Here is a 10,898-nt window from a genome sequence, read left to right on the forward strand (position 1 = left end):
TTTGGTCCTGCTATTATAGCCACAATGTTGAAATGTCCATTCAAGTTTTGCTTCTGGTCAGTGGTAGCCTTCCAGATGTTAAAGGAACATAGGAACTAGGAGCAGAAGTAGGCAATTCAGCCCTTCGAACCTGCTCCGCCATTCAATCAGATCATTGCTGATCTCTTCCTGGTCTCAAATTCACTCCTGAACTGTTCCCCATATCCCTTTATCTCCTTCTTGAAAGCATATAATGATTCAGACTCCACCGCACTGTGGGACAGCTAGTTCCATAAATTGATCACCCTCTGTGAATAGTTCCTCCTCAACCTCAGTTCTAAATCTATAGTTCTAAAGTTCTCAAAAACGGTGGGGGATCCAGTGATGGTGGCTCAGTTGAAGGTCGGGGGAAGATAGCTGGACTGTTTTTTCATGATGATTATTATGTGGCATTTCCATGGTGCAATTTTATATCTGTCACTTATCAGCCCAATACGAGGGCGGCACATGGCGCAGTGGTTAACTTTGGGACTGCGGCACTGAGGACCCAAGTTCGAATACCGGCCCTAGGTCATTGTCCGTGTAGAGTTTGCACATTCTCTCCATGTCTGTGTGGGTTTCACCCCCATAACCCAAAAGATGTGCTAGTTAGGTGGATTGGCCTCGCTAAATTGCCCCTTAATTGGGGAAAAAAAAAATTGGCAACTTATCAGTCCAATCCTGAATATTGTCCAAGTCCATCTGTAGATTAGCAGGGACTAATCTTCCTCATTAGAGGAGTTGTGAATGGAAGGACTTTCAAAGTAATTTGGGACTTTGTCAGCAAACGGCTCATTCCTGATTAATGATAGCAAGAAACTCATTCATGAAAGAGTTAAAGGTGGTTAGCTCAACAATTCTTCCATAAGGCATCCCAGCACCTCCTTCCTGGGGCTGTGATGACAGGTCTCCAACAATAGCGAGCCATCCACTTTTGTGCCAGGTGGGATTCCAGAGGTTTTTTTTCTTTAAACCCTTGACCTCAGTTTTGAGGAGGCTCTTTGATGCCATGCTCAGTCAGGTGTAGCCTAATATTGATTTCCCGGCATTCAACATTCTTGTCCAGGTCTTAATTAAGATTGCGAGGAAATGTGGAGTTGTACAGTTCTGGTAAGCACTTAAACTAAGCAGGTTACAGGTGAGTAGATGTTGCTTCATGGCATTACTGATAATTCTTTTCACTTAGGGGAGGAACTGTTACTAGGGGACAAATGGGAGGTCGGGAATGGCAACAGCCCGAGTGGGGACTCGAGGAAGTGGAGGGCGCGAGCTCGAGGCTGGCCTAAAAAGGGTGATGGCTAGTCAGCAGGGGGGGTTGGAAGCTTCCCATCCAGGCTGATCACATGGAATGTGAGAGGACTGAATGGGCCGGTCAAGAGGGCTTGCGTGTTCGCGCATTTGAGGGAACTGAAGGCGGACATGGCAATGCTGCAAGAGACACACCTAAAGATTACAGACCAGACGAGATTGAGGAAGGGGTGGGTTAACCAAGTGTTACACTCAGGACTGGACTCAAAGACCAGGGGGGTAGCGATCTTGATCAGCAAACGAGTGGCATTCGAGGCAGGGAGAATCGTGTCAGACAAGGGGGGTAGGTACATAATGGTGAGTGGGAAGCTGGAGGGGGTGCGAGTGGTACTTGTGAACATATTTGCTCCGAATTGGGACGACGTGGAATTTATGAGGCGGGTGTTAGGTAAGATCCCAGACTTAGAGTCACATAACCTGATCATGGGAGGGGACTTCAACACAGTCATTGATCCAGAATTGGACCGGTCAAAATCCAGGACAGGGAGGAGGCCGGCTGCGACAAAGGAATTGAAGGGTTTTATGGAACAGATGGGGGAGTAGACCCATGGAGGTTTGCACAGCCGAGGACGAAGGAGTTTTCCTTTTTTTCACATGTCCACAAGGTATACTCTCGTATCGACCTTTTTGTTCTGAGCAGGACGCTAATACTGAAGGTGGTGGATACTGAGAACTCGCCAATTGCAGTGTCGGATCATGCCCCTCACTGGGTGGATCTACGGGTTAGTGTGGAGAGAGGGTAACGCCCGCTGTGGAGACTGGATGCGGGGTTGCTAGCGGACGAGGCGGTCTGTGGTGCGGGTTAACAAGTCCATTCAGAACTACCTGGAAACAAATGATACAGGGGAGGTCTCTGCAGTGACAGTCTGGGAAGCTTTGAAAGCAGCGGTCAGAGGGGAATTAATCTCAATACGGGCCCACAGAGAAAAGGTGAAACGGGCTGAGTGGGATAGATTAGTGGAGGAGATACTCCAGGTGGACAGGAGATACTCGGAGGCCCCAGACGCAGGGCTACTGAGGGAGCAGCAGAAGTTACAGGTGGAGTTTGGGCTGTTGACCACAGGGAAAGCAGTGGAACAGTTGAGGAAGGCAAGGGGGGCGATCTATGAGTATGGGGAAAAGGCAAGCAGAATGTTGGCGCACCAGCTCAGGAAAAGAGAGGCGGCCAGGGAGATAGGTAAAGTAAAGAGTAGAGACGGTAATACTGTCCTGGACCCAGTGGGGGTAAACGAGGTGTTTAAGGACTTTTATAGTAAATTATATGAGTCGGAACCCCCGGCTGGGGTGGAGGGGATGAGGCAATTTCTGGACCAGTTGAGGTTCCCAAGGGTGGAGGAGGACCTGGTGGAAGGGCTGGGAGCCCCAATTGAGATTGAGGAAATAATCAAGGGGCTGGAGGGCATGCAGTCGGGCAAGGCCCCGGGACCTGACGGCTACCCGGAAGTTTTCAGAGATATTGAGCCCACTGCTGGTGAGGACATTTAACGAAGCAAGAGAGAAGGGAGTACTCCCCCCAACAATGTGGCAGGCCTTGATTTCATTGATCTTGAGACGGGAGAAGGATCCCGAGCAATGCGGATCATACAGACCAATTTCTCTACTAAATGTGGATGCCAAACTGCTGGCTAAGATACTGGCCACAAGGATAGAGGACTGTGTCCCGGGGGTGATCGGGGAAGACCAGACGGGATTTGTTAAGGGCAGGCAACTCAAGGCCAATGTTCAAAGGCTTCTAAATGTTATTATGATGCCCTCAGAAGGAGAGGAGGTGGAGGTGGTGGTAGCGATGGATGCGGAGAAGGCTTTTGATCGAGTGGAGTGGAATTACCTGTGAGAAGCACTGGGAAGGTTTGGGATTGGTGAGGGCTTACTTGACTCGGTGTGGTTGCTCTATCGGGCACCAGTCGCGAGTGTGCGTACGAACCGGCTGAGGTCGGGGTATTTTGAACTACACCGAGGGACGAGGCAAGGGTGCCCCCTCTCCCCGTTACTGTTTGCTCTGGCCATAGAGCCATTGGCCATGGCATTAAGAGCCTCTAGGAACTGGAAAGAGCTGGTTCGGGGGGTGGTGGAGCACCAGGTCTCGCACTACGCAGATGACCTGCTCTTGTACATTTCGGATCCGTTGGAGGGGATGGGGGAAGTAATGCGAATCCTGGGGGAATTTGGCAATTTTTCGGGGTATAAATTGAACATGGGGAAAAGCGAGATATTTGCGATCCAGGCTGGGAGAGACTGGGAGAGCTGCCGCTTAGAATGGTAGAGGAGAGCTTTCGATATCTGGGAATACAGGTGGCCCGGGAATGGGAGGTACTACACAAGTTAAACCTATCCTGGTTGGTAGAACAATGGAAGGGGACTTTAAGAGATGGGACATGCTCCCTCTATCACTGGCAGGGAGGGTATAGACCGTGAAAATGACAGTCCTCCACAGATTTCTGTTTGTCTTTCAGTGCCTCTCCATCTTCATTCCTGAGGCCTTTTTCAAGCGGGTGAATAGGATTATTTTGGGCTTTGTGTGGGCGAGTAAAATCCCATGAGTGAAGAAAGTATTGCTGGAGCGCAGTCGGGGAGAGGGTGGGTTGGCACTGCCGAACCTCTGCAATTACTACTGGGCGGCTAACATAGCCATGATCAGGAAGTGGGTAGTGGGGGATGGGTCGGCATGGGGGCGGATGGAGGCGGCGTCATGTAAAGACATCAGTCTGAGAGCATTGGTAACGGCACCTCTGCCGGCCCGATACTCCACAGGTCCGGTGGTAGTGGCGGCTCTGAGGATCTGGGGGCAGTGGAGGAGATATAAAAGAGTGGAGGGAGCATCGATTTGGACCCTGATTTATAGCAACCACAGATTTGTACCGGGTAGGCTGGATGGCCGGTTCCAGAGTTGGCAGAGGGCAGGAATTAGAAGGATGGGTGTGGTGATACACCACTGTACCTCCCTACCATTGTACATAGTATATAATAGTTGTGCGTAACGTGGCCCTGTAATACTGTGTATTGTACTGTAACTCTGCAGAGGTTCGGTCACTGGTAGGTAACCCGACCTGGCCACGGAGAGCTCCGCCTTAGCCACTCCCCCGGGAGTCAGTATAAGAACCTCTTCTGGGACAGCCCCCATTCTTTCTGGGGTCGTCTGTGTCAGGTAAGCCTCCCATGTAGTATATTAAAGCCTGAGTTAAAGTCTCACATGTCTTTGTGGTTCTTGACGCTTAGCGCATCAATGGGGGATCTATTTATAGATGTGAGCTTTCCCAGCTTGAAAGCTTTGGAGGATAAATTTAAATTGCCAGCAGGGAATGGTTTTAGGTATTTGCAGGTGCGCGACTTCCTGAGAAAACAGGTGCCGGCCTTTCCGCTGCTGCCGCCACGGGGTATACAGGATAGAGTAGTTTCCAATACCTGGGTGGGACAGGGGAAGGTATTGGATATTTACCAGGAGCTTTCGGTGGCGGAGCTTAAGGGCAAGTGCGAGGACGAGCTAGGAGAAGAGATATAGGTGGGTCTATGGGCGGATGCCCTAAGCAGGGTTAATACCTCATCGTGCGCCAGGCTTAGCCTGATACAATTCAAGGTAGTCCACCGGGCACACATGACAGCAGCTAGGATGAGCAAGTTTTTCGGGGTAGAGGATAGGTGTGCGAGGTGCGCGGGAAGCCCAGCAAATCATGTCCACATGTTTTGGGCATGCCCGAAGCTGAGAGGGTTTTGCTAAAGTAATGTCCACGGAGCTAAAAACAAGGGTGGTGCCGAGTCCGGAGGTAGCGATCTTTGGAGTGTCGGAAGATCCGGGAGTTCAGTGGGTGAAAGAGGCTGACGTCCTGGCCTTTGCCTTCCTGGTAGCCCGGAGACGGATCTTATTAATGTGGAGGGACTCGAAGCCCCCGAGTGTAGAGACCTGGGTTAGTGACATGGCTGGGTTTCTCAGTCTTGAGAAAATAAAGTTTGCCTTAAGAGGGTCAATGTTAGGGTTCTCCCGAAGGTGGTAGCCGATCGTCGACTTTCTCGGGGAACATTATAAATGTCAGCAGATGCAGTATTCCAAGGGGGGATGGGGGTGGATTGGTGTTGTATGGTTGAGGTGTGTGAAGATTGGGCTGGGGGGGGGGGGGGGGGGGGTGGACTGTTTATTTTACCATGTTGATGTCATTATTTTTGTTACTGTTATAAAAATGTTCAAATATCTTAATAAAATTTTATTGAAAAAAAAAATTCCTTTCACTGAGAATTCCATTGATTATGAAGGATCAGATAGGGAATAACCAGCAAAGTTAGATTTACCCTGTTTATTTGGGTAACATAGAACATGTTGTACCTCGGCAGTCTTCCACATTCTCGGACAGTGACAAAACTATCCCAGGCCGGCTTGACCATTTATTTACAGCAGATCGATGATATGCAATGGAAATCACCGCTGACCTAATGAGGGAAAATGTGGCTCTCAGTGCAGTCACTGATGAAAACAGTACAGTTTTAATAAACATTTCCTGATGCTATTTCATTTTCATTGCATTACCGCTGTAATGAATGTTTTAGTTTCTAATTTCTACAACAGGTTTACTTTATGTCTTTGATGTGGAGCCAATATTTTGGGGTATGCAGAATTTGCATGGTTCTGATCACACCTCCATGTTATGTTTGACAAATGTTTAACCAAGTTTCTAGATAATGTTGTCTCAGTTATACCCTTAATAAACCTCCTCCAGATTACTGCGCAGTTCATTAGATATCGCAAACGAAGCGACTTCTCTCTCCGTTGAATTCCAGAGGTGACACCATAAGACCATAAGACATAGGAGCGGAAGTAAGGCCATTCGGCCCATCGAGTCCACTCCACCATTCAATCATGGCTGATTTCAACTCCATTTACCCGCTCTCTCTCCATAGCCCTTAATTCCTCGAGAAATCAAGAATTTATCAACTTCTGTCTTAAAGACACTCAACGTCCCGGCCTCCACCGCCCTCTGTGGCAATGAATTCCACAGACCCACCACTCTCTGGCTGAAGAAATTTCTCCTCATCTCTGTTCTAAAGTGACTCCCTTTTATTCTAAGGCTGTGCCCCCGGGTCCTAGTCTCCCCTGCTAATGGAAACAACTTCCCTACGTCCACCCTATCTAAGCCATTCATTATCTTGTAAGTTTCTATTAGATCTCCCCTCAACCTCCTAAACTCCAATGAATATACTCCCAGGATCCTCAGACGTTCATCGTATGTTAGGCCTACCATTCCTGGGACCACTCCTTGATGATGAAGAGAAGCAGCTAAACAACTTTGCACAATTGCACTGATTTTAAATGAAATAATTCCTGAATGTTTGATCTAAATTGCTCTATAACTTGCTGGTATTATTTTAGACTTTAGTCAAAAGCTAATCTGTCTTAATATTTTTACCATATGACAATTGTCATCCACATCATTATTATTAAAAATGTTACATTTTTGCATTTGTTTCTTCATTTAATTGTTTTGGTGCGCACCATGTGATGAAGTCATGTCTAATTCTAACAAACTGATTATCAGGCATTGATAACTTGTCTGGCAATACTCCATTGGTTCCTAGAACAAAGTTATCCTATTTGACTCTCAAATCTTGGTCCAACCACACCCACCCACCACCAAAATGAATACAAATCTGCCCCACCTGTGATTTTCAGATGGTGTGCACTTTGTTCCACAGAGCAACATCCTGCATCAAAGTACATCTCTTACCTTTGATTGCAATATCTGCTTTCTGTCCAAAAAATTGCTTAATGTATTTACCTTCTTGCTGACCCAAACAGCCATGCGATCCAGATATATGCACCTAGCGTTCAGATGTCCACCAATTTCACAAATTACTGTTGCAAATAGTTCATGGCATTTCTGCAAATTTAGTGAATGGAGAGAGGATGAAAGGGAAAAAGACTGCAGATCGAAAAAGCTTCAGCCTCAAGAACCAGATGTAATGACAGATATAATATATTTGCCGTGATTTTGTGCCCATTTTCGCTGCAAGCGTCAAGAGTGATGGGGCCGCAAAGTCCCGCAAGACTAGAATGAGAGTCTCGCCAGCGACATCTCCCGACAGCCCGCCGGTGATGTAACCAGGTCCCCACCAAGGAAGGTTGGGAACCACATTTCAATAATGTGGAGATGCCGGAGTTGGACTGGGGTGAGCACAGTACGAAGTCTTACAACACCAGGTTAAAGTCCAACAGGTTTGTTTCGATGTCACTAGCTTTCGGAGCGCTGCTCCTTCCTCGGGTGAATGAAGAGGTCTGTTCCAGAAACACATATATAGACAAATTCAAAGATGCCAAACAATGCTAGGAATGCGAGTATTAGCAGGTGATTAGATCTTTACAGATCCAGAGATGGGGTAACCCCAGGTTAAAGAGGTGTGAATTGTACCAAGCCAGGACAGTTGGTAGGATTTCGCAGGCCAGATGGTGGGGGATGAATGTAATGCGACATGAATCCCAGGTCCCGGTTGAGGCCGCACTCATGTGTGCGGAACTTGGCTATAAGTTTCTGCTCGGCGATTCTGCGTTGTCGCGGGTCCTGAAGGCCGCCTTGGAGCACGCTTACCCGGAGATCATGAACGGACATCGCGCAACAATCACCAGGCAGGAATGTTCCCTTCCAGTCGGGGAACACTTCAGCAGTCAAGGGCATTCAGCCTCTGATCGCCGGGTAAGCGTGCTCCAAGGCGGCCTTCAGGACCCGCGACAACGCAGAATCGCCGAGCAGAAACTTATAGCCAAGTTCCGCACACATGAGTGCGGCCTCAACCGGGACCTGGGATTCATGTTGCATTACATTCATCCCCCACCATCTGGCCTGCGAAATCCTACCAACTGTCCTGGCTTGGTACAATTCACACCTCTTTAACCTGGGGTTACCCCATCTCTGGATCTGTAAAGATTTAATCACCTGCTAATGCTCGCATTCCCAGCATTGTTTGGCATCTTTGAATTTGTCTATATATGTGTTTCTGGAACAGACCTCTTCATTCACCTGAGGAAGGAGCAGCGCTCCGAAAGCTAGTGACATCGAAACAAACCTGTTGGACTTTAACCTGGTGTTGTAAGACTTCGTCCATTTCAATAAGTTATTGTATAATTAAAGGGATTCCTGCCGTCCACTCCCACATTTGGAACTCCCTCCTCGTCGGTGCGATGTCACGTTGGCGAGGTTACAACTGCTTTGCAAAATGTGAAAGAGGCGAAGAGAACCTGCCAGGGGTGCACAAGTAAGTTTGGCCCGGAAAGGAAGGGGGGGGGGGTTATGCCTGAGCAGAAGCCTAGCACTGCCCCCTGGCATAGTGTCAGGGGGAAATGCCAGGGGTACCTCTGGGGAGTGCCATGGGGGGGTGGTACCCCTTATACCTTGTGGGGAGGGGTGCAGTGTTGCCATCGTGTATCCATGGAGGGGGGTTCTCTTAATCTGTGGGGAGCGATTTTTTTTTTATTGTAGATCGGGGCCTCATTTTTAATGGGCACCCCAATCTATCCAGAGTCGGCCACACCAGAGTTCCTCTGCACAGAAGGCTGCAAAACGTGACGAGCCGCACACCAGTTTTCTCGCCTCAGCCAGCATTCGGTACAAATAACGGACAATTCCAGCCATTATATTTCATGCTCAAATACCAGCCATATTTATGATTATGAAACTGCACAACATTACATGCATTTTTCATGAATTACACCACAACTATAACATCTCCATAAGTAGAGGAAATGTTAAGGCAATGTTACAATGTATTTAAGTCATTTATACATTCTGATAACAGTTTTAATGTGTTGATTGACACACCAGCTGATTGTTAGATGAAAATAAATATTTCTAAATTCTCATTAAGTTTGGCGTAAATGTCCTCTTCCATTTACCTTCTGTGGCCTGCCTGTCGCATTTTATTTACTGTCTATATTTATATTTTGCACAGCTCTTCCAACTACTCCAGAATTGTGCCTTTCCAGTGAACATTTTCCAGCAGATTTAGACTCGGGTGTAACATATGATTTGCCACAGGAGCATCTACAATATTTAAAAATATATATATTTTTATTCAATTTTCGCAAATTTTCAACAAAACCCCCCCCTTACAGAAAAAAGAAAAGCATAAAACACACACATCAACATCGTACACTTATATCACGAATTCCCCCAATGTACAACCCCCCCCCCTTGTAACAATAACAAAGCCCTACCCGAAACCCCTCCCCCCCGGGCTGCTGCTGCTGACCACCACCTAACATTCCGCTAGAAAGTCTAGGAACGGTTGCCACCGCCTGAAGAACCCTTGCACAGACCCTCGCAAGGCAAACTTTACCCTCTCCAATTTAATGAACCCTGCCATGTCGCTGATCCAGGCTTCTACGCTTGGGGGCTTCACAGCCTTCCACTGTAGCAGAATCCTCCACCGGGCTACCAGGGACGCAAAGGCCAGAATACCGGCCTCTTTCGCCTCCTGCACTCCCGGCTCATGCGATACCCCAAATAATGCTAACCCCCAGCTCGGCTTGACCTGGGTGTTCACCACGTTAGACACAGTCCTCGCAAAGCCCCTCCAAAACCCAACCAGCGCCGGACTCGCCCAGAACATATGGGCGTGGTTCGCTGGGCTCCCCAAGCACCTCACATACCTGTCCTGTACCCCCAAAAAACCTACTCAACCTCACCCCTGTCATATGCGCTTTGTGAAGAACCTTAAATTGTATCAGGCTAAGCCTGGCGCAAGAGGAGGAAGAATTAACCCTACCCAGGGCATCAGCCCACAGACCCTCATCTATCTCCTCCCCAAGCTCCTCCTCCCATTTACCCTTTAGCTCCTCCACCGAGGTCGCCTCCACTTCCTGCATCTCCTGATAGACCGCCGAGACCTTGCCTTCTCCAACCCACACTCCCGAGAGCACCCTATCTTGAATCTTACGTGCTGGAAGCAGCGGAAATTCCCTCACCTGCCGTCTCACGAACGCCCTCGCCTGCATGTACCTGAAGGCGTTTCCGGGGGGCAGCCCAAATTTCTCCTCCACGCCCAAAGGCTCGCAAACGTCCCATCTATAAACAGGTCCCCCATTCTTTTAATTCCTGCCCGATACCAGCTCAGAAACCCCCATCCATTCTCCCCGGGACGAACCGATGGTTCTCTCGGATTGGGGACCAAACCTCTACCTCAGCCCTGTGGCGCCTCCACTGCCCCCAAATTTTCAGAGTCTCCACCACCACCGGACTCGTGGTGTACCTTGTCGGTGGGAGATGCAGCTGTGCCGTCACCAGCGCTCTCAGACTCGTGCCCACACAGGACGCCATCTCCAGCCTCTTCCACGCCGCCCCCTCCCCCTACATTATCCACTTACGGATCATCGCCACATTGGCAGCCCAGTAGTACCCACATAGATTGGGCAATGCTAGCCCTCCTCTGTCCCTGCTACGCTCCAGAAACACCCTTTTTACCCTTGGGGCATTATTCGCCCACACGAAACCCATGATGCTCCTGCTAACCCGTTTAAAAAAGGCCTTAGGGATCAGGGTGGGAAGGCACTGGAACACAAAGAGGAACCTGGGAAGGACCATCATTTTCACCGACTG

At 48.8% G+C, this 10,898-nt stretch overlaps 1 pseudogene; it reads left to right on the forward strand.

The window, feature by feature from the left end:
* LOC140389311 (lysosomal amino acid transporter 1 homolog) overlaps nt 1–6,647 on the forward strand; it is a 76,395-nt pseudogene extending 69,748 nt beyond the window's left edge.
* The last annotated feature ends 4,251 nt before the right edge of the window (nt 6,648–10,898 follow it).

This window comes from Scyliorhinus torazame, chromosome 14, assembly GCF_047496885.1.
Source record: "Scyliorhinus torazame isolate Kashiwa2021f chromosome 14, sScyTor2.1, whole genome shotgun sequence".
NCBI classification, from domain to species: domain Eukaryota; kingdom Metazoa; phylum Chordata; class Chondrichthyes; order Carcharhiniformes; family Scyliorhinidae; genus Scyliorhinus; species Scyliorhinus torazame.